Genomic DNA, 24,213 nt, shown 5'->3' on the forward strand with positions numbered 1-24,213 from the left:
TACTGTTTAGTTCTTCATGTAATTATTAGTAAAATTAGAGGTGCATGAATCTTATTAACTCTGTTTCCTAAACCTCCAGGACTTAACCAGGCGGGTCAGCACTGTCTGTGATTTGGGGGGCATGTGATAAATAAAGTGTGTGTGGGGTGGACACCCAGCCAGCCAGTTAGCTCTTTGATGGACACCCAGCCAGCCAGTTAGCTGTAAAATCCCTCTTGGTTAGCTTTTCTTTACTTGCTTTACCTGTAAAGGATTAAGAAGTCCCTCAGGTAAAGAAAAAGGAAAAAAGTGGACACCTGACCAAAAGAGCCAATGGGAAGTCTAGAACTTTTTAAAATGGGGAAAGAAACTTTGCCTTTGTCTGTTGTTCTCTGGGCTGGAGGGACAGAGCAGTCATGCTATAAGCAGCTTTAAGCCAGATATGGTCATAAATAATCAGATCATACCTAGAACTACTTATCTGAACTCCAAATGTGTAAGTAGATCAGAATGTTTAGCTAGATGTGATCAGGTTTATTTCTGTTTATTTTTTAAGGCTTGTGGATCTTCTCTGTGCTAACTCCTGATGCTTTTGTTTGCTTGTAACCTTTAAGCTGAACCCCCCAAAAAAGCTGTTTTGGATGCTTAATTTTTGTAATTGTTTCTTTTAAGATCTAGGGGTGAAAGGGCTTGAAGGTACTCCATAGGGAGGAATTCCCAAGTGCACCTTCCTGGGCTCAAAGGGTTTTTTTTTTGCATTTGGGTGGTGGCAGGGTTTACAAAGCCAAGGTCAGAGAAAAGCTGTAATCTTGGGAGTTTAATACAAACCTGGAGTGGCACATATACATTTTAAAAATCTTCGTAGGCCCCTATCTTCTGCACTCGGAGTGACAGAGTGGAGATTCAGCCTTAACATCTGCAGTGAGCCCATCACCCCACACATTGTGGAGGGCGGTCTAGCCCTTTCCCCAAACTGACCCTATCACCCCACACAGTGCAAGGGGTCTAGCCTCCACTGCACTGACCTCATCACCCCACACATCAAAAGGTAGTCTGACCCCTCTACCACACTGTCCTCACACATCGCATGGGTATCTGGCCCCTCCTGTGTATGGTCCCCATCTCCCCAGACATCACAGCTGGGTCTTGCCCCTACCCCGCAATGACCCAATCACCCCACACATCGCAGGGGGGGTCTGGCCCCTCCCCCGCAATGACCCAATCACCCCACACATTGCAGGGGAGTCTAGCCCTCCCCCGTAATGATCCTGTCACCCTACACATTGTGGGGGTTCTGGCCCTTCCCCAACAATGACCCCTTCACCCCATACATTGCAAGGGGGTCTGGCCACTCCCCCAAACTGCCCCCATTACTGCAAACATCCCAGGGGGGTCTAGCCCTCCCCCTCAATGACCCCATCACCCCATGCATCATGGGGGAGTCTGGGCACTCCCCCAAACTTACTCCCTCACCCTATAACTCTTGGGGACATCTGGCCCCTCCCCTGCACTGACCCCATCACCCCGCACATGGCAGGGGGGGTCTGGCCCCTCCCCCCGCACTGAACCTATCTCCCCACAAAGCGCAGGGGGATCTGGCCCCTCCCTGGCGTTCTCATCTCCCCACACATCATAGTGGGGTCTTGTCCCTTCCCCACACTGACCTCATCACCCAACACTTTGCGGGGGGATCTGGCCCCGCCCCCATAATGACCCTTTCACGCCACACATCATAGGGGGGTCTCGCCTATCCACTGAACTGACCCCATCACCCCACATATCGCAGACGAAGGGGTTAGCGTGCTCAGTGGCTTTTCCGTCTGGGGGTAGTGCGGGTGGACGGGTTTGGTATGTTCCGAGGGACTGGCGGACCTCGGAACGGCGGAGTTAGGGAGCCGCTGGTGGGCGTCTCCCTCCCCTCGGGTAGAGCGATGGGTGGGGCCGGGGGCGGGTTCCCGCGCGTTGGGCGGGGCCGCGGGCGTATACTCGGCTGTGGGGCTGGGCGGTTGGGCGCGGGGTTGGCAGACGCGACTGAGTTGCGCCGCGCTGTGATTGGATGTGGCGTGCTCGTGTCGCCGGTTGCTAGGTTCCGTGCGCCGCCCCTCCCCTAGGTACGTGCCCGCGCGGGGTCGCGCTCGCTCGGTGCTCAGCGCTCGGTTGGTGCCGGTGGTGGCCGGTCCCCGGTAGGGAGCGGCCTTTTCCGGGTCCGGCCGGGGCTGTCTCAGCGGCTGCCGCTCTGGTGAGGGCTCTGCGCGGGCCGGGCCCGGGGAGAGGAGGTAGCTCCGGAATTTGTGGCGGGGCCCGCAGCTGCTGTGCGGGGCCGGGCCCGATGAGTTCAGGGGGCGGCTGGGGCTGTGCTCGCCCTGTCCCGTGGGGTGTGGCCGGGGTCCGTGGGGAGCTGGCTGGGGCTGTGCTCGTCCCGGGGGTGGGGGTTGCTCTTCCCCATTTCGGCTCTGGGCTGGAGTTGGGCCCTGTGCGCGCCTAGGGGATAGTGCTCTCTGCCTCCTTCGGCAGTGGCGTGTTGTCGTTAGTGCTGTGCCTTGTAGCGGGGGGATTAGCAATGCTGCGAGGGCAGTCACTTGAACGGGAGGGCTCAGGATTGGGGAGGGGGGGTTCTATCCCTCTTCCCTGGCCACTAGCAGATATTCCTGCACATCCTGTCTAGCCTAAGGCAGGATTAGGGTCTTAAGTGTTTCCTACATTCCCATCCCCTCCCATTTTATGCCCTTGTGTCTTAGGGTGCAGCCCACCTTGAGTTACCCTGCACATGCCCTCTTTTAGAGTCCAGGCATAAAACTCACCCCTTTCTACTTAGCTTGAAGTGCCTCGGGCTGCATTTGGCTTGAGGGACTGGGCTCTGAGGTCACCTCTGTATTTGGATACCCTGGCGATGCGCGTGGTAGACATACTTGGTGGTCTTATTTGGTATTGAGCTGGAAATCCCATCTTCCAGCTCTTGTGACAAAAGTTATCATGCTCTTGTGTGCAGTAGTTACCCCCTTGTCCTTCTAGTTGTGTGTTATAGTTAGGATTGGAAGGATTCGTTTTTTATTGGTATATGTCCGCAAACATCGATTTCACCATTCATGCCAAAATATTTTTCTCAATAATAGGTGAAATTTGCCTATCGGCAAAACAAGAAAAATGCTGCCTGAGAACTTATTAGAGTTTGATTTATGGATATTTGCTTTGTGTTTTGACATGTGATGTTGACAATTTGTGTTTTAACTGTTATAAAACTTTTAACTTTTTGAATCTCAGCATCTCCTGTCATTAAACAATTATTGTCTATCCTGCCATAATTTCCTGAAACTGTTAAAATTTAAATGAATAAAAATTGAAGAAAATCTTAAAAATAAACCTATTAATTATCAAAATTATAAAAAATAAGAATTGAATTTTGCCAAGGCTGATTGTAGCGTGGCAGGGCCCTACAGTCTGTGCACAGTCCGTCATGCTTGCTGTTCTCTGGTTCGGTTGTGAATGTGGCAAGGTTTCTCTATAAGGACAATAGCTATAACTCTTCCCATCATGTTTGTAGAATCATATTGTCCTGTTCACACTAACAAATGCTGTTAGAATCTGTCTGCTCCTGATTATGGTAGAGCTGTGCTAGTGCAACGAGGCGAGTAGGGGTGGTTGGCTCCTAACCTAACAGTTTTCTCAAGGGTTGACATCTTCATTTCTGTCTGGGGACACCTTGTCCAATGCCATGTTCTGGTTAGTGGTGTTACACATGTGCACCAGTGCCCACTGGTGCCTAGCTGAGAGCTACTGAGAGGAGAATCTTCCCACCCCTACTCTGTCCCTTGTTACAAGGCTTCTCTTGATGTTTATAAACTGAGGGAGGGAGGGAGGAAGTCCTGGCCCCTCCAGTCCCAAAGTAGCTCTTGTCCTCTTCCTGGTTATTCTTCATGGAAGATTTTGTTGCATGAACCTGTCCAAAATTGGTTTGTAAGAAGTTTTTTACTTGTCAGTTGCTGAGCCACAGATTGTATTAATAATAAGTCAGTGTAGGGTAGGGGTCTCAAAGTCCCGGCCAGCAGGCCATCTGCAGCCCAAGAACCTCCCCAATGTGACCGGCCAGGCTCCAGCAATTTTGGGGCTAGGTCTCTCTCTTGGCCCCACCTGCTGCCCGAGGGCCCCCCAGCGTCCCCTGGGCAATTTAAAACGGCTCGGGGCCCTGCTCACCACCAGCAGTGCAGTGGAGCTGAGCAGCTTTCTGTGCGCTCGCTCCACGGGGCTGCCAGCCCCTCCCTGTGGCCCTGGGGCTGTGCCTCCATGCGGGGCTGTGCCTCCATGCGCTGCCCCCACCCCAAGCACCCCTGCGGCCAATGGGAAGCTGTGCAGGCGGTGCCTGGGGGCAGCAGTGTGTGGAGACCCCCCGGCCTGCCCTGCCTTGGAGCCCCAGGTAAGCACTGCACCCCCACCCCTTCCTCACATACCCCCTCCCCACCCTCCAAACGCCCTCCCAGAGCCTGCATCCCCTCCCCACCCCCCAAACTCCCTCCCAGAGCCTGCAACCCCACCCCCTTCTCCTGGACCCACACCCCGTCCCCCAGCCCAGAGGTAGCACCCAAACTCCATCCCAGAGCCTGCACCCCAGACCCCCTCCTCCACCCAAACTACCTCCCAGAGCCTGAACCCCAATCCCCTACCTCAGACCTCCTCCCCCCACCCAAACTCCCTCTCAGAGCCTTAGGCAGATGGGGGGCAGAGTTGGAGGGTTTGGGTTCTGGGCGGCATGAGTGACATTATTGGCCCACTGGGAGGATTTGAGGACTGGCCCTGGCCCCTAGTGTAAACTGAGTTTGAGACCCCTGCTGTAGGGTGTGCGGTGGCAGCAAGAGATGTTCTTGGGGACTTGAAAGCATTTGTCTTTCAGACCTATGTCTTTCAGTACAACTGAGGCCAGCACCAATAGACATCCTTTCATGGCTTATTGCTCTTCTAGCCATTCTAATGGATGACCTGGCTTTCGCTGTGGAGATGTACAGATGAAGGTGCTAAAGTGTGTGTTCCTTTTGAATGCAGGGTTTGGTAGTGGCAGAGAGTTTCTTCCTTTTGATATAATTGGATACAGCTTCTTTAATTTTATTAAAGACCTAACTTACACACATACCTGTGCCTTCCGTTGCATCTTTTACCTCTTGTGCCTAGTCTTTTCTTGGACTTCTGCATAGTGGCAGTACCCCTGGGGATCAGTTGGGAGAACTGAGTCTGCGTTCTTGACTCTCGTCTCCTGAGTTTGGTGCAGTACTGTAGGGACTTCATGTGGGAGTGGAGTTGTTGCACTGAATGGTGCTATGGCATGTATGAGTCTCCCCTTCTGTCAAACTTCTAGGGTTCATTGACTTGAAAATATCACTGGAGGCGAACTTCTGCCTTCTTGGTTTCCTCAAGCTCCTTTGATCAACTTGCACTGCCCATGCTGCTCTAGTGGAGTCCCAGTTCCAAAATACTTGCTGGCCTTATACAAACTTCCCATTATAACTACTGAGCATGTTGAGCACATATCCAGTATATTTTTCAGTGTGTGGTTTCTTACTCCTAGCTACTTTGACAAGCATATTGATCTCAAGCCTTGATCCGGCCCTTAATATGGAAGGTAATTGGGAGTGTCTCTGTTCCCTTATAACACAGGCAGATTTTCCAAGATATGTGGTGGCAATGTGTATCTATGTATCTGAATTCTGAAGATATTTCCTGTTTAGATTCTTGGAGTGATAGGCACCGACTTTTGGTTATCCCTGGGGGTGCTCCATCCCTGCTCTGCCCCTTCCACAAAAGTCTCACGCTCACTCCATCTCTCCCATCCCTGCTCCACCCCCTCCTTGAGGCCCCAGCCTGCCTACTGCTTTCCACCCTTCCCCAAACCCCTCCCCGAGCCACTGATCAGCTACTCCAAGAAAGAATCTGATCTGGATCATTTTGGGGTGAATCCTAATACTAGTGATTTCTAGAAAGTAAATAAAGTGCAAGTTTCATGATGTTTTGTTCTTAAGTGGACCATGAGGTGGGGATTTAGTCACTGAATCTATAGAGTATTCCAGTTTGCATGTTCATTGCAGGTGATGGCATCACAGATCATGTTCGCCAAGAAAACCTTCAGCACTCCATAGGGGTCTCCTCGTAGATCAGTCCAGAGATATGTTTATGGCTTTGCAGCGAGCTGAATAGCTAGCTTTGTTAGCCTAGCACCTTCTGATGGTGCTTAGTGCCACCCTTCCTGAGTCACTTACTACTTTTGCCAGGTCCAGACATCCTAGTACTACTTGCAGACTGTATGTGCTTCTGGATTCTTTGCCTCAAACTTTAAAATACACTTCCATTCTGAAAATGACTCAACAGAAGTTATTGTTCTGTGTTTGAGGTAAAAAGGATTCACTGAACAAGAAAAGGTTTTTGTTTTTTTTCCCCAACCGTGCCAAGTGCCAACCCTGCAAACTCTTTCCTGCCCCCCTCATCCCAAGGCTCTGAGAATTAAGCCAGGTTCTTTCCATGTTGTGCATGGCCAGTAGTCAAGGCTCTGCAGGCTGTATTAGACACTTTGTCTTCATTGGGTTGGCACAGATGTAACTGATTGGATCTTAGGCCTGGCCTGTGCGGGGGTTCGAACTAAGATACTTTGACTTCAGCTACGCTGTTCACGTAGCTGAAGTCAAAGTATCTTCGTTCGACTTACCTGGCCATCCTCAACGGCGGCGAGTCGACCATGGCTGCTCCCCCGTCGACTCTGCTTACTCCTCCTGCTGAGGTATCTAGACGAGACATGATAAATCAATCCCCAATAGATCAATCACTACCTGCCGATCCAGTGGGTAGTGAAGACGTACCCTTAGTAAACAATTCTGTTGCACAAGAAGGAGTAGATTCCAGTGCTCTCCTTAGGTGTGCTGGCTCATCAGGAGTAAAGGGCAATAAAGCTAATCCCTAGTCAGCAAAGTCTAAATCTGTAGCCCCTAAAGCTAAGCTCTAGTCCCTTCAAATCTGCAGACCTGACTCTGGTGGTGTACGTGCATGGGGCAGTTGTAGAGCAGGGAGGTGCTATTTCTTTGTAGTTGCTTTTCAGAATAGCATTGCTCTTTAGGAATTGGCTGAAGGCAGATAGCAGAATTCTTTGCAAATGGTTAGGATTACCCTGAGCTTTGCTGCCAATGGCCTCTTGCTGGTGGTCCAGGGAGGAAGAATGTAGAGGAAGCCTATGTTGCTACTGGGAAGAGGTGTGTCGTCTGGACAGTAGTGTGCTCCCTAGATGCTGGCTGAACAGTGTCCTTGGCTTGTAGCCCTGAGAACTGGTGTTGACAGACATTTCCTCTCCTTAAAGCATGACAAAACCCCCTTTTCTAAATACCAAGCGCTTACCTAGTTCACCTCAACCCTTCCTGGCAGGAGGTCCTGCTTCTCAGGTGCCCCCTGTGTAATATGGCCTCCAGTGCCTTTTGCCTCAGGCATGCTGCTGCTGCTCTTGTTTATATTTTTAGTTTATATATTGTGCTGTTTTTAAAAAGTTTAGTTTGATGAATTCCATCCCACCTCCAGGGTCCTCAGTTTAATAGTCTCTAATTGACTGTGAAAAGAAAAGGAGTACTTGTGGCACCTTAGAAACTAACAAATTTATTTGAGCATAAGCTTTCGTGAGCTATAGCTCGCTTCATTGGATGCATCTGATGAAGCGAGCTGTAGCTCACGAAAGCTTATGCTCAAATAAATTTGTTAGTCTCTAAGGTGCCACAAGTACTCCTTTTCTTTTTGCGAATACAGACTAACACGGCTGCTACTCTGAAACCTGTCATTATAATTGACTGTTGGTTTCTTTGCAAAGTGTCTTCTGCTGCTTCTACTCCAAGCATCCTAAACCACTTATTCATTCTTTCTGATACTTGTCATTGCACTCTCCTATCCTAAATATAGGGTAGTGTGCCAGTCCAAAAAAGAAAAAAAAGAATGATAGAAAGATGAAGTGTTTGGAACTCCACTACTTAGAGAGATAATCAGCAAAGCCTAACTTACTGGGTTTTGAATCTTACTTTCTCCTTGGTGCAGGAATTTGCCCTTAGATTCCTGTGAGTGTCTGAACTACTCTTGCATTAGAGGAAAAATTTTTAGCGGGAGCATGTCAGTTTGAAAAATGCACATCTCTCCAATAATCAGTATATAAATGTAATAAATTCTTGGTAACAGCACTGGACTCACTCTTGAGCTGGAAAAAACATGTGCCAGTGGGCTGATACATCAGCATTTCTGCTCTACATTTTGTGGTATAGATTTTGTATGGAATTTTTGAAATGTTAGCACTTATTTGGCGCAAGAAATGGCCTGTTTTCATTGCAGATAAAACCCATTACTAGTTGTCCTACCGTGGAGAACAAATGATCCCTGTCCTCTTTATAACAGCCTTAACATACACCTCTACCCCAATATAATGCGGTCCGATATAACGCAAATTCAGCTATAACGCTGTAAATAATTTGTTCTAGTATCTTTCCAAATACCGAAGTTAGGCTGACTGGTTTATAGTTCCCCTTTTTAATGACAGGCACTATGTTTTCCCTTTTTCAGTACTCTGAGACATCACCTGTCGTCCATGAGTTCTTGAAGATAATTTGTAACAATTCCAATATTGCTTCAGCTAGTTCCTTAAGCACCCTAGAATGAATTCAGTTAGGCCCTGTTGACTTGAATACAGTTAACTTATCTAAATGTTCTTTAACCTGTTGTTTCGGGTTGGCTTCATTCCCTCTTGTTGCTATTAGTTGTGTTAAGTATCAGGTCACCATTAACCTTTTTATTGAAGACTGAAGCAAGATAAGCATTGAACACCTCAGCCTTCTTGATGTCCTCAGTTATTCGCTCTCCTTCCCTGCTAAGCAGAGGACCTACACTTTCCTTCATCTTTCTCTTGCTCCTGATGTGTTTAAAGAACCTCTTATTGCCCTTTACGTTCCTTTCTAGGTGCATCCGTTGAAGTGAGCTGTAGCCCACGAAAGCTTGTGCTCAAATAAATTTGTTAGTCTCTAAGGTGCCACAAGTACTCCTTTTCTTTTTGCGAATACAGACTAACACGGTTGCTACTCTGAAACTTATTTTGTGCCTTAGCTTTTCTGATTTTGTCCCTACATGCTAGTACTATTCTTTTGTACTCATCCGTAGATTTTATCCATGTTTTCACTTTTTCTAGGATTCCTTTTTCATTTTCAGGTCATTAAAGAGTTCCTGATGGAGCCCTATTGCCCTCTATCCTTCCTTTGCATTAGGATAGTTTGATGTTCTGCCTTTAACAATGTCTCTTTGAGAAACTGCCAGCTCCCCTGAACAACTTTATCCCTTAGATTTTCTTCCAATGGGACTTTACTTACCAGTTCTCTGGGTTTGTAAATCTGCTTTTTTTGAAGTACATTTTCCTTATTCTACAACTTTCACTTCTTTAGAATCATGAAAGATCTATCATTCATGATTACTTCATCCAAATTATCTTACACCTTCAGAGTCACAACCCATTCCTCCGGAATCACATCTAAAATGGCTGTACCCCTGGTTATTTCCCCCATTTTCTGATACAAAAAGTTGTTCCCCGTACATTAAGAACTTATTGGAAGCTTTGTGTTTTGCCATATTACTTTTTCAACAGATGTCTGGCTAGTGAGCCTCCATATACTACCAGGTCTTGTGTTTTGGTTATTTGTGTTGTTCTGGAAATGCCTCATCCACCTCCCCTTCCTGATTTGGTTGTTTATAGTAGACCTATCATGACATCATCTCTGTTCTCTCTCCTCCCCCCCCCCCCCCCAAATATATCTTTACCTAGGGACTGTCAACTCTCTGCCTCTCATCTCCTTCTGGACCTCAGAACAAGTGTGTATATATACTTGAGATATAGTGTAATACCCCCTCCCTTTTTACCCTGCTTGTCCTTAATGAGCAAGTTACGCTTCTCTATACCAATATTCCAGTGATGAGATTTATCCCACCAAGTCTGTGTTGCCAGTTGAGTTGTAATTTAGCTTATGTACTTATATTTCCTGTTTTTATGTATAGACAGCTAATATGCTGAGCAGACAGCCCCACTGATTTCCTTCTTGTTGCTACCATGACCTGATTGTAATATTCCATGTGTCTCCCCCTCTTCCCAACATGTAAGCCCCCTGTTAAAGTTGTGTTTTTGTGCTTACCTGTGGGCTTCTGTCACATGCCCCCTTTGAACCTAGTTTAAAACCCTCCTAACTAGGTTGGTGAGTTGGTGTGCAAAGATGCTCTTTTCTTTCTTAGTCAGGTGGACCCTGTGATGTTGCACTCTACATGCTTTATAAAAATATGCTTGGAATGTGAATATAATGTAACTGGGATACGATTTATGCAAAAGGTCTCTTGTAAGGGTCAGGTGGGGTATGGGGGGGCGGAGGGCTCTCTGCCCACTGCCAGTGCCTGCAAGCCCCGCCCCCACAGCTCTGATTGGGCAGGAGGGAGCCGGTGCAGCATGCGGAGACCCCCCTCTGCCCCTGTGTCTAGGGGCTGCCCACACTACTGGCTCCTGCCGGTGGGCAGGCGCGTGTGCGCCGCCATGCCAGCCCCAGGACTTCGGCGGTGATGGTGAGCAGTCCGTCCTCCATATTGGGACAAAGGGTGTCCCGACCAATGTGCAGTCAGGGCACAGGACAAATGGGTTAAAATTGGGACTGTCCTGATGATAATGGGAGATCTGGTCACCCTAGCCATTAATGGTGGCTTGGAATCTTGATGGCTCCCATTAACTAGGACAATTGGTTGTGAATGGCTGTTTACTCGCAAACCTTCCTGGGTATGTGCAGGTCAACCCTGAAAGAATGGAGAATGAGGTCTTACAGTGACATGTGATCATGTCCATCTTAAACCTGGAATCCATCTTAAACCTGGTGCTTTTCCAGTTAGAAGAAAGGGTGGGGACCCAGAGAGACACAAGATTCCTGCCTTATACCAAAGATATAAAAGGGGGTGGAACAGAACAAAGCGGGTCCCAGTCATATGAAATCCCCTGCTTTTCACCTAAGATGTTTGCTGGAATGAACAAGAACTGTACCAGGGGAAAGGATTGAGCCCAGACTAAGAAGGAGTCTAGTCTGTGAAAGAAGCTTATTGGAACATCTGCGGGTGAGATTTACCTATATTCAGGTTTCAGAGTAACAGCCGTGTTAGTCTGTATTCGCAAAAAGAAAAGGAGTACTTGTGGCACCTTAGAGACTAACCAATTTATTTGAACATGAGCTTTCGTGAGCTACAGCTCACTTCATCGGATGCATACCGTGGAAACTGCAGCAGACTTTATATATACACAGAGAATATGAAACAATACCTCCTCCCACCCCACTGTCCTGCTGGTAATAGCTTATCTAAAGTGATCATCAGGTTGGGCCATTCCCAGCACAAATCCAGGTTTTCTCACCCTCCACCCCCCCACACACAAATTCACTCTCCTGCTGGTGATAGCCCATCCAAAGTGACAACTCTTTACACAATGTGCATGATAATCAAGTTGGGCCATTTCCTGCACAAATCCAGGTTCTCTCACCCCCCTCCCAAAAACCACACACACAAACTCACTATCCTGCTGGTAATAGCTCATCCAAAGTGACCATTCTCCCTACAATGTGCATGATAATTAAGGTGGGCCATTTCCAGCATAAATCCAGGTTTTCTCACATCCCCCCCACCCCCATACACACACAAACTCACTCTCCTGCTGGTAATAGCTCATCCAAACTGACCACTCTCCAAGTTTAAATCCAAGTTAAACCAGAACATCGGGGGGGGGGGAGGAAAAAACAAGAGGAAATAGGCTACCTTGCATAATGACTTAGCCACTCCCAGTCTCTATTTAAGCCTAAATTAATAGTATCCAATTTGCAAATGAATTCCAATTCAGCAGTTTCTCGCTGGAGTCTGGATTTGAAGTTTTTTTGTTTTAAGATAGCGACCTTCATGTCTGTGATTGCGTGACCAGAGAGATTGAAGTGTTCTCCGACTGGTTTATGAATGTTATAATTCTTGACATCTGATTTGTGCCCATTTATTCTTTTACGTAGAGACTGTCCAGTTTGACCAATGTACATGGCAGAGGGGCATTGCTGGCACATGATGGCATATATCACATTGGTGGATGTGCAGGTGAGCGAGCCTCTGATAGTGTGGCTGATGTTATTAGGCCCTGTGATGGTGTCCCCTGAATAGATATGTGGGCACAATTGGCAACGGGCTTTGTTGCAAGGATAGGTTCCTGGGTTAGTGGTTCTGTTGTGTGGTATGTGGTTGCTGGTGAGTATTTGCTTCAGGTTGCGGGGCTGTCTGTAGGCAAGGACTGGCCTGTCTCCCAAGATTTGTGAGAGTGTTGGGTCATCCTTTAGGATAGGTTGTAGATCCTTAATAATGCGTTGGAGGGGTTTTAGTTGGGGGCTGAAGGTGACGGCTAGTGGCGTTCTGTTATTTTCTTTGTTAGGCCTGTCCTGTAGTAGGAGACTTCTGGGAACTCTTCTGGCTCTATCAATCTGTTTCTTCACTTCCGCAGGTGGGTATTGTAGTTGTAAGAATGCTTGATAGAGCTCTTGTAGGTGTTTGTCTCTGTCTGAGGGGTTGGAGCAAATGCGGTTGTATCGCAGAGCTTGGCTGCAGACGATGGATCGTGTGGTGTGGTCAGGGTGAAAGCTGGAGGCATGCAGGTAGGAATAGCGGTCAGTAGGTTTCCGGTATAGGGTGGTGTTTATGTGGCCATTGTTTATTAGCACTGTAGTGTCCAGGAAGTGGATCTCTTGTGTGGACTGGACCAGGCTGAGGTTGGTGGTGGGATGGAAATTGTTGAAATCATGGTGGAATTCCTCAAGGGCTTCTTTTCCATGGGTCCAGATGATGATGATGTCATCAATATAGCGCAAGTAGATTAGGGCCTATAGGGGACGAGAGCTGAGGAAGCGTTGTTCTAAATCAGCCATAAAAATGTTGGCATACTGTGGGGCCATGCGGGTACCCATAGCAGTGCCGCTGATCTGAAGGTATACTTTGTCCCCAAATGTGAAATAGTTATGGGTAAGGACAAAGTCACAAAGTTCAGCCACCAGGTTAGCCGTGACATTATCGGGGATAGTGTTCCTGACGGCTTGTAGTCCATCTTTGTGTGGAATGTTGGTGTAGAGGGCTTCTACATCCATAGTGGCCAGGATGGTGTTATCAGGAAGATCACCGATTGGATCTAAGTTTCCTCAGGAAGTCAGTGGTGTCTCGAAGGTAGCTGGGAGTGCTGGTAGCGTAGGGCCTGAGGAGGGAGTCTACATAGCCAGACAATCCTGCTGTCAGGGTGCCAATGCCTGAGATGATGGGGCGCCCAGGATTTCCAGGTTTATGGATCTTGGGTAGTAGATAGAATATCCCAGGTCGGGGTTCCAGGGGTGTGTCTGTGCGGATTTGATCTTGTGCTTTTTCAGGAAGTTTCTTGAGCAAATGCTGTAGTTGCTTTTGGTAACTCTCAGTGGGATCATAGGGTAATGGCTTGTAGAAACTCGTGTTGGAGAGCTGCTGAGCAGCCTCTTGTTCATATTCTGACCTATTCATGATGACAACAGCACCTCCTTTGTCAGCCTTTTTGATTATGATGTCAGAGTTGTTTCTGAGGCTGTGGATGGCATTGCGTTCCGCATGGCTGAGGTTATGGGGCAAGTGATGCTGCTTTTCCACAATTTCAGCCCGTGCACGTCGGTGGAAGCACTCTATGTAGAAGTCCAGTCTGCTGTTTCGACCTTCAGGAGGAGTCCACCTAGAATCCCTCTTTCTGTAGTGTTGGTAGGGAGGTCTCTGTGGATTAGTATGTTGTTCAGAGGTATTTTGGAAATATTCCTTGAGTCGGAGACGTCGAAAATAGGATTCTAGGTCACCACAGAACTGTATCATGTTCGTGGGGGTGGAGGGGCAGAAGGAGAAGCCCCGAGATAGAACAGCTGCTTCTGCTGGGCTGAGAGTATAGTTGGATAGGTTAACAATATTGCTAGGTGGGTTGAGGGAACCATTGCTGTGGCCCCTTGTGGCATGTAGTAGTTTAGAAAGTTTAGTGTCCTTTTTCTTTTGTAGAGAAGCAAAGTGTGCGTTGTAAATGGCTTGTCTAGTTGTAGTAAAATCCAGCCACGAGGAAGTTTGTGTGGAAGGTTGTTTTTTTATGAGAGTATCCATTTTTGAGAGCTCATTCTTAATCTTTCCCTGTTTGCTGTAGAGGATGTTGATCAGGTGATTCTGCAGTTTCTTTGAGAGCGTGTGGCACAAGCTGTCAGCATAGTCTGTGTGGTATGTAGATTGTAATGGATTTTTTACCTTCAGTCCTTTTGGTACGATGTCCATCTGTTTGCATTTGGAAAGGAAGATGATGTCTGTCTGTATCTGTACAAGTTTTTTCATGCAGTTGATAGATTTCCACTCCATAGGGCTGTGAGAAAACCTGGATTTATGCTGGAAATGGCCCACCTTAATTATCATGCACATTGTAGGGAGAATGGTCACTTTGGATGAGCTATTACCAGCAGGATAGTGAGTTTGTGTGTGTGGTTTTTGGGAGGGGGGTGAGGGGGTGAGAGAACCTGGATTTGTGCAGGAAATGGCCCAACTTGATTATCATGCACATTGTGTAAAAAGTTTCAGAGGAACAGCCGTGTTAGTCTGTATTCGCAAAAAGAAAAGGAGTACTTGTGGCACCTTAGAGACTAAATTGGTTAGTCTCTAAGGTGCCACAAGTACTCCTTTTCTTTTTGTGTAAAAAGTTGTCACTTTGGATGGGCTATCACCAGCAGGAGAGTGAATTTGTGTGTGGGGGGGTGGAGGGTGAGAAAACCTGGATTTGTGCTGGAAATGGCCCAACCTGATGATCACTTTAGATAAGCTATTACCAGCAGGACAGTGGGGTGGGAGGAGGTATTGTTTCATATTCTCTGTGTATATATAAAGTCTGCTGCAGTTTCCACGGTATGCATCCGATGAAGTGAGCTGTAGCTCACGAAAGCTCATGCTCAAATAAATTGGTTAGTCTCTAAGGTGCCACAAGTACTCCTTTTCTTTTTACCTATATTCAGTTTCTTCATGTATTAGGCTTAAACTTGTGTGTTTTGTTTTATTTTGCTTGGTAACTTACTTTGTTCTGTCTGTGTTACTTGAAACCACTTAAATCCTACCTTTTATACTTACTAATAAACAAAAGTGATTTTATTAAACCCAGAGTAAGTGATTAATACCTGGGGGAGCAAACAGCTGTGCATATCTCTGCGTTATAGAGGGTGGTCAATTTATGAGTTTACTCTGCATAAGTCTTATACTGAGTAAAACGGATGTATTTGGGGTTCGTATCCCATTGGGAACTGGGTGTCTGGGTGCTGGAAATAGGTGACTTGCTGAGCAGTTTTTGGTTAAAGTCTGCGGCTCTGGGGGCATTGACCAGACTTAGGTCTGTGTTGAAGCAGACTAGCATGTCTGGCTCAACCAGGCAGGGTTCTGGAGTCCCAAGCTGGCAGTGAAAAATGGGCTCAGAGGTAATTCCAGCACGTCAGGTGGCAGTCCCAAGGGGGTCTCTGACCAAACCCGTCACAGACCCGATCTCATCCTAGCAGTTGTCCTTCCCAGAACAGCATCCCATGGTTGAGAAAGTCGAAACCCTCCCATTGTGCCACTATCTGCTCAGCCATATATTTGTCTCCAGAATGCAGGTGTCTCTGCCTGGGCCCTTACTCTCAGCCAGAAAGATGGACAAAAACACAACCTGTGCCCCCTTCACCCTGGCTTCCAGAGCCCTGTGGTCACTGCTGATCTGCTCAGGGTCGTACCTGGCAGTATCATTAGTGCCCTGGGGATAAGCAGCATGGGGTAGACTTTCCTGCTCTCCCTTTGGCCACAGGAGCAATAGTCTTATGAGGAATTCCTAGATTAACAGAATGAACTCCTGTAAGGGTGAGTCTACACAGGAAAATGCAGGCCTGTCATTCTCCTGCGGTGGTGTTTCATCTGTGTATTAATGGTGGGGATGCTGGTGTAAACAGGGCTCAGGCATTTTTGACGCTAACAAAAGCTAGCATGAAGCAGTGTTAGGCAGCAGGATGGTAAAAATACTTGCACCCTGGTCTACACTACAACTTGTATTCTGTTACTAAACTGTGCTTCATTTTAGACAAGTGGTGAATCTGACATTTCAGAGTACACCTTTACCCCAATATAATGCTATCGCATATAACACGAATTCAGATATAATGCGGTAAAGCAAAAATGGTTTTCTGTCTCGTCTACAACATTGGTTCTCAAACTGGGGGTTGTGAGCCCTGACCCCAGCACATGTCTGCAAGTTGCGAGTCCCCACCCCTGCACCAGATGTGAGCCCCGATCGTGACGCATGGCTGCGAGCCCCGACCCCTGTGTGGAGCTGCGGGGCTACGAGCCCTGACCCAGGCGCCCGGCTGTGAGTTCCAACCCTGACCTCCTGCACCGGGCTGCGAGCCCCGGCCCTGGCAGGGACGTGTGGCTGCAAGCCCCGGCCCCAGGCTTGATGTGAATGACAACATCAGATGCACCCTTTCTAAAACAACACCAAGTATAAAACTTCTTATGTCAAATACCATATTAATAACAGAAATGCTTGAGGCCAAAGCAAGTTCGATATAATGCGGTTTCACCTATAACGCGGTAAGATTTTTTTTGGCTCCCGAGGACCGCGTTATATCGGGGTAGAGGTGTATGTTGTGGAATCTGTTCAGATGTCAGAGCTTTAAACTTTGTCTACTTCCTAAAGCTTTCCACACTATCTGATTTGTACTATACAGGCTGCTTTGGTCTTATACTTTGATGCCAAATAGTAGTCCCTTGTTGAGTTCTTGGAACTCTGAATGACAGTGTGGAAGAACACAAATATGTGGGTAATCAGATTGCCATAGCATATCCAAGGCCGTGGGATGCTGAGAAGGTAAGTTCTGCTTATGCTATTTGCTCAGTGTGGAGAGCTTTGTGTATTACACATGATTCATAAATTTGATAATCATCCCTTAGACTGGGAAAAATGACAATGATTCCTAAAAGCTTGGATTCTAGGATGTTTAGTTTCTGTGGAAAAGGATAAGTTTCCAGCAGGCTACTAGAGTGTTAGGAGCATTAACATACAACTGCTCCTCTGCCTAGGCTAGTCTTATGACAGTAACTCTATCCTAATGCTATTCTGTAGCTCTCAATCTTTTCCTTGTGGGTTTGTGCTTTGGCTCAGATGAACTCGAGTTATGCTTTTCTGGGACATAATTCTAAACTGCTGATAGAAAATTCAGTAATATTGATTTAAAGTATAAAGAATCCCAGAATAAAACCTGAATGTTTCACCTCTAAGCCTTCAAATTAGTGATGGAAGAAAAGCTTTTTTTGTGGGAATGTGTTGCTGTCTCTCTCATGTAGCTAATGTTGTTTTTCTCTGTAGTTAAACCTGTGAGTTTCTTGCGTAATTATAACTGACTCCTGATTTGCTAGCACACAAACAGTTTCAATACTCTTCCTTTCTCAAGGAATTTGAAGACTCAGTCTCTGTTTCCTCTGTGTGTCTTACTCATGGTCGCTTCAGTCAATCGGAGGCACAGTCAAGAGTCCAAACCTAATACCTTGTGCACAGTAGGAAATTTTAGAGAAATTTCAAATGATGCTACACCAGTTCAACTGCTGCACTAGGAGTTGCAGTGTAGACAAGCTTCCTACAGCTGGAGATGTTTTTACCATCATATCAGTTAAACCTGGTGAGGAGCAGGTTTAATTAACACATCATGTGTTAAAAACACTAGAAGATGCTAGACACTTCGCTACGTTAGGTAACACAAGTGCAGCTGATCTGCTGGTAGTGCTGGTGGAAACTTTTCTAAAATTCTCTACGCTAGACCTGGTAGTCTGGGAAGAAGTCCCGGCCAACTTTGTAGGTATTATCACACAAGTGGGTCTTAAGAAGAGTTCACTTTCCTCTGAGGCATTCAAAGTTAGTCAGTAGCCATGTACTGTATTATACTAAGGTCTTGTGTATTCAGTGGCCATGTAATCAACCCCTTGCTACAGGATTGTGCTCCAGAATCTAAGCTTTCTGTCTTGAAAACAAATAATTTTATATAGCTCCTGTGGTTATGAATAAAGCCTTCAATACAAACTGAGTGTGACTGATACAGTGCTATCCACAGGAGTCAGCAAACAGCCAAAAAAGAGCTAATGCGATCCTGAGATGCATAAAAACAGTAGGAGTAGAGAGGTTATTTTACCTCTCTATTTTACCTCTGATGTGACCACTGCTGGAATAGTGTGTCCAGAATTCAAGAAAGATGTTGATAAATTGAAGAGGGTTCAGAAAAGAGTCATGAGTATGATTAAAGGATTAGAAAACATGCTTTATAATGATAGACTCAAGGAGCTCAATCTATATATTTTAACAAAGAGAAGGTTAAGGGGGGATTTGGTTACAGTCCAGAAGTATAAATGTGGTGAACAAATATTTAATAATGGGCTCTTCAGTCTAGCAGAGAAAGGTATACATGGAAGTTGAAACCAGACATATTCAGACAGGACAATAAGGTGTAAATTTTTGAGAGAGTAATTAACTATTGGAACAATTTGCCTAGAGTCATGGTGGATTCGCCATCAGAGATAACTTTTAAATCAAGATTGGATGTTTTTTCTAAAAGATCTGCTCGAGGAATTATTTTGGGGAAGTGTCTCGGAGTCATAGGGTCCGGTCTAAGCTTCAGCCTGTAACCCGTAACCCGTCTCTTGGGAGTGACCGCTTAATGTGCGAGGCCCTCAAAACCCACACAGTTCTGAAGGGGCAGGCCCATGGCCTTCAAGATTGGGCCTTTGGCGCCAGCGAATGCTGTCTCACTCCATGGTTCCCTGCTGCGAATCCAGCCAGGCCATAGTCCTGAAGGATGCTTTTACTGTAGCCCTTCAAGGCACAATGCTCTCAGTATTTGCAATGACACAGGCAGCCTTTTGAGAAAAAGTGAACCATTTATTAGTCACCTTGCTAAAGAATCTTATAGTCCCTGAATGTATCTGATGAAGTGAGCTGTAGCTCACGAAAGCTTATATTCAAATAAATTGGTTAGTCTCTAAGGTGCCACTAGTACTCCTTTTCTTTTTGCTTATAGTCCCTAGCTTAGCAAAGTGAGGCAGAAGTTAAGCCATAGTCCATGTTGGCCATGCCAGTGCCATGGTGATCCAGCCAAGCTGTAATGGACTCCATCTCTTGCTCTCTCCTCAGTTCCCCTTTGTCTTCTAGCTGTGGGCTCCTGAGTCCCTCCCCTCCAGTCACCTGACAACTTGTTCCCAAGCCTGCTTCACAAGGCCAGCCTGAGCGTTTCCTGCTGCCAGATGTCGATTGTTTAGTTGGTGAGGTGACTTTGTCTTGCGGGACCCTCTGTTGATTTGAACCAGTTCTTTAATTATTCTATTCATTCCACCCAGATGACACACACCCCTGTCCAGGGGTGACAAATGGGTGTCCATTCAGGCTTGACAAAGCCCTGGCTGGGATGATTTAATTGGGGATCGGTCCTGCTTTGAGCAGGGGGTTGGACTAGATGAGCTCCTGAGGTCCCTTCCAACCCTGATATTCTATGATTCTATGATTCAGGGGCAGTGTGCCCACATTTGCACCCACTGGATAACAAAGCAGTGTACAGGAGGAAACTTCAGGTATGCCTAGAATTTGTACAAATATTACAGAAAATTTCCACTTTGTCACAGGAAGTTTTTTGGCTATACAGGAGGTCCGACTACATCAGGGGACAGGACAATAAGGTGTAAATTTTTAACTTTGAGAGTAATTAACTTTTGGAACAAAACTTTTGGTGGCCTCAGAGTGCAGCCACCAACTCTTGCTGGTGCCTGCTCTGACACATTTTGCTAAAATACTTAATTAACTTTAGGGAAAAACAAATAAATATGCACATATACATGTGCAAATCATTTATTTATTTACACAGGTTGGGTTTTTTTGCAGGCTCAATAATAAAAATGTACTGTTGTATTTTGGTATCCTGGCCCCCGCCACCTCCCCTGGCCCTGTACCCATTGCCTCTCGGCCCTGCTGCTTCTCCTCATTGCCCTGAGGTTCCTTCCATGGCCACGCACCTCACTTCTTGCTTCTTGACCATGGCGCCTGATAAGGCCAGCCCTGCTGAAGCCAGGGGATGTGTGGGCAGGGGGAGCTGAAGCCTGGAGCCCTGAAGCTGGGGTGAAGGCTAAAGCCCTCCCTTGGAGAACCTGGGTGCCGCAGGAAGCTGCTACTGCTTTGCCCCCTCCCCATCTCTGCCTAGAAGGCTGTCGTGGCTGCAGGGAAACCCGCTGATGGCCGCATTTGAGAAACACTGGACTAGATGATCACAAGGCCTTGGAATCTATGAAGAACTGGCTGAAAACACACTGCTCTGAAAATCCCATTGTGAGTGGACATATGAACTTTGTGCATGAGAGAATCAGAATTTCCAGTCTGCCCCACCAGTTTTGCAGAATACCTTGCCACAATATATGCTTCATGGTACAATTTCTTTACAGCCAGTACCACTGCTGAAGTTAGGTGCACTTCAAAGCTAATCTAGGCTACCTAAATCTGCTGCTTTATATGCCAGCAAACTTGCACTATTGTTTGTTTAACTTAATCTGTAGTGTGATGCTTAGTGGATTATTTTGTAATGCTCGGATGAGTACTAAATACTGCGCACGATACATGCATGCCCCTGCCTGCCCTGGAGAGCTCTCACACAAAGGATGGATTTGACAGATAGCTGAGGAATAACATTAGGAATGGGGGTGGGGGAAAGGACCCAGGCTGTAGTAATATGAGGGGTTATTTCTTTTAGGGAAGTGTACTTCTAGGTTGGTGCAGGGTTTTGTCTGTGTGCACACTAATTTCTTGTAGGTGGGGCTGTAGGAGTTAAATTTTAAAAGTGATTTGGATGAAGAGAGGGTGGAAAGACTTTTCTCTTACTGTCTAAAACAGTGGTTCTTAACCAGCGGTCTAGGGGGCCTCCAAGCAGGGCCAGCATTAGACTCCCTGGGGCCCAGGGCAGAAAGCCGAAGCCCCACCTGTCAGGGCTGAAGCCCAGGTCCCTAAGCCCTGCCACCCAGGGCTGAGGCGAAGCCTGAGCAATGTAGCTTCTTGGGGTCCCCAGTGGCATGGGGCCTCAGGCAGTTGCCCTGCTTGCTACCTCCTACCGCTCGTCCTGGCTTTTATATGCAGAAAACCAGTTATTGTGGCTTAGGTGGACTGGGGAGTTTTTATAGCATGTTGGGGGGCTAGAGGGGGAGAGTTTGGGGGCTCAGAAAGAAAAAGGTTGAGAACCTCTGGTGTAAAAGACATTTGTCTGGCAAACAGAGCAGTACACAAGGTTACACATCTGCTGAAGGTTCCAGGAAAATATGTATTGTGATAAGTAGTATATGCTGTGGTTAATATGGACTGTAGCATTGTGCTGCATAACATATGGGGGCAGAATTAAGGTTGCACAGGTGACACTAACTGGTAATTCCTAGTTCTCAGGTGCTGAATATGTAACTTTAGCATTATCTTAATGTAGTTTTTATGCAGTCTCTTGTGTTTTGTGGGAGGGCTCCAGGTGTATAGACCCTGCTATTGTCACCGACTTCTTTCAGAAGGTTCGTGCTTTGATAGTGTATCATTGGGTAAAAGTTGTCTTGAATAGCAGGGTCTAGACTAGAGGTAGTCAATTATTTTTTATCAGGTTCCAAATTTCTTGGTCAAGGTATAGTTAAGGTCCAGACTCCAAAGAAACATTTTCCATGCTGCAACATCAATAACAATAATGATTGTGATAATTAAATACAGTTCTTCTTTGAGTGATTGCTCATGTATATTCCACAGAACGTGTGCGTGCTCGCCATGTGCACCGGTGCCGGAAGTTTTTCCCTTAGCAGTATCCGTACAGGGGAGCACCGCTGCGACCCCTGGAGTGACGCCTCTATATCGCGCTATAAGGGGAGCTGCACACTCCCCCCACCCTCAGTTCCTTCTTGCTGCCAGTGAAGGTAGTCGGAACTTTTGCTCCAACTCTGCTGCAGCTTTTTCCAGTGTTCTTAGTAGTACCTCTAGTTAGTGTTAGCAGTTAGTAGTTTTTAGTTGTTAGTGGGCTCAGGGTATGCCCCTAGCTTCAAGTTGTGTGACTCCTGTCACTCTTCCATGCCAAGGAGTGATCCGCATGCTGAGTGTCTCCGCTGCTTGGGCGAAACTCACGGGAGTGAACGCTGCAAGATCTGCAGGTCATTCAAGCTGCAGACTAAGAAGGAGAGGGACATCAGGCTTCGCACTCTCCTTATGGAATCGGTGCTGGCCCCAATTCTGGCACACTGAGCAGATTCAACACCCAGCACCGCGTCTTCTGTGCGCAGTGAAGTCCCCTCCTCCAGCTGGCACTGCTCCCTCTCCAAGAAGCAGGGGAAGAGCTCCCCTGTCCTTCTCTTGGTGCCTCTGTGAGGTGGAGAGGCTGGTCCTGCGTCGGGCAGCCCTCGATCCCTCCTGCTCCCACCCCCCCCACCCCTCCCGGGCCCGAAGCCTCTGACTCGTGATGAGCGGAGCAGTCTGGCACTGTCCGCGTGTGCGTCTCTGGCAGTCAGGATGCCATCGACGCCAGAGGCTCTCCAGGCCGTGCGAGACATTTTGAGTTTGCTGGTACCCGGGGCGCCACCGATGACAGGCCCTCGGTCCCGCGGCAAGCCGCCTCTGGGTGCTCACCAGACCTCCCCGGTGCGGCGCAGCTCCCACTCCGAGGACCGCTCCTTGCCTCATTCGACGCGCAGTGGCTGGTCATCTCACAGCCCTCACCCACCCTCCATGCCAGTCAGGCTAACAGGTTCACCACCCGGGCAGGAGTCTCGAGGTCCCTCCATGCCACGCAGTAGCGGACGCAGTCACTGTGACAGGCGCCGTAGACGCTCCTCCTCGAGGCACAGATACTGCAGCTGGTCCCGACAGCATCGACGTAGATGCTCCCGTTCCAGTTCCCACTCTGCCAGACGTCGCACACGGGACTCGCCAGTGAATTACGAGGAACTGGAGTGAGTACTGGAGCAGCACTTCCGATGGGTACCAGTCCTCGACATCGAGGTCCCGGTCCCGTGGAAGATGGCACCGCAGGCACCATCGCTCCTGCTGCTCCTATGAGGCCGTGCGTTCGACGGTGACCTCAGCCTCGGCACCCAGCTGCCCATCACTGGGTCGCGGGGCTCAGCCGGCACCGCCAGGGCCCCAACGGGCACCGTGGCCACAGATGCCCGCCCAGATGGGAACCCCTTCAGTAGCCGAGGCGTCCCAGGCCCCATTGGCCTCTCCATCTTGGCCGAGGGACAAGTCTACAAGTCATGAGTCAGCAGACCCTCGCCCGGACTCCGACCTGGGGGGTCGATTCCTCGGTACCACCAGAGGCCCACGGCTCCGGGCCGGCCCTCTCTTTGGCACCAGATGATGCCATAGCGGCACTGCCGCCCGTTATCCCACAGGAGGATTTCATGGCACATCAAGACCTTTTAAAGTGGGTGGTGTCCAACCTCCAGCTGCAAGCCGAGGAGCTGGAGGGCCTGTCTGACACACTCTTTAATGTGCTGTCGTCCTCGGCACCGGGCCGTCTGGCCCTACCTGTCCACCAGGGAGTAGCCAACACTTCCAGCACCTTGTGGCAAACTCCCTCTTCCTTAGCCCCTATTTCCAAGAAGGCTGAGAGGAAGTACTTTGTGCCGGCTAAGGACCACAAGTACCTCTATTCTCATCTGACACCTAACTCTCTTGTGGTGGAATCGGTAAACCACGGGGAACGACAGGGCCAGCCCTCGCCCACCCCCAAAAACAAAGACTCCAGGAGACTGGACTCCTTTGGTAGAAAGGTTTATTCCTCGGCAAGTTTCCAGCTCAGGGTGGCCAATCACCAGGCCCTACTGAGCCAATATAACTAACTTATGGGGGTCTCTTCCAAAGTTTGAACCACTCCTCCCGGAGCAGGAAAGGAAGGACTTCAAGGCTCTAGTGGAAGAAGGGGTAGCGGCGGCCAAAGCAACCCTCCAAGCAGCATCCAATGCAGCCGGTACGGCAGCTCGTTCGATGGCTTCTGCCGTATCCATGCGCAGAGCGTTGTGGCTCCTCCTGTCCGGGCTGTCGGCAGAGGCCCAGTCCGTCATGCAGGACCTGCCGTTTGACGGAAAAGAATTGTCTGCAGATCAGACGGATGT

At 48.0% G+C, this 24,213-nt stretch overlaps 1 protein-coding gene across 2 annotated transcripts in view; it reads left to right on the plus strand.

Moving 5' to 3' along the window:
- Positions 1 to 2,072: 2,072 nt before the first annotated feature.
- Positions 2,073 to 24,213, plus strand: part of DAG1 (dystroglycan 1) — a 115,271-nt gene continuing 93,130 nt past the window's right edge. Inside the window, exon 1 of one of the 2 annotated variants that reach the window (XM_048856520.2) lies at positions 2,073 to 2,090. The gene's annotated coding sequence lies outside the window, so the exon portion shown is untranslated. The other variant, XM_048856517.2, reaches the window with a different exon arrangement.

This window comes from Caretta caretta, chromosome 7 (genome assembly GCF_965140235.1).
Source record: "Caretta caretta isolate rCarCar2 chromosome 7, rCarCar1.hap1, whole genome shotgun sequence".
In the NCBI taxonomy this organism is placed as follows: domain Eukaryota; kingdom Metazoa; phylum Chordata; order Testudines; family Cheloniidae; genus Caretta; species Caretta caretta.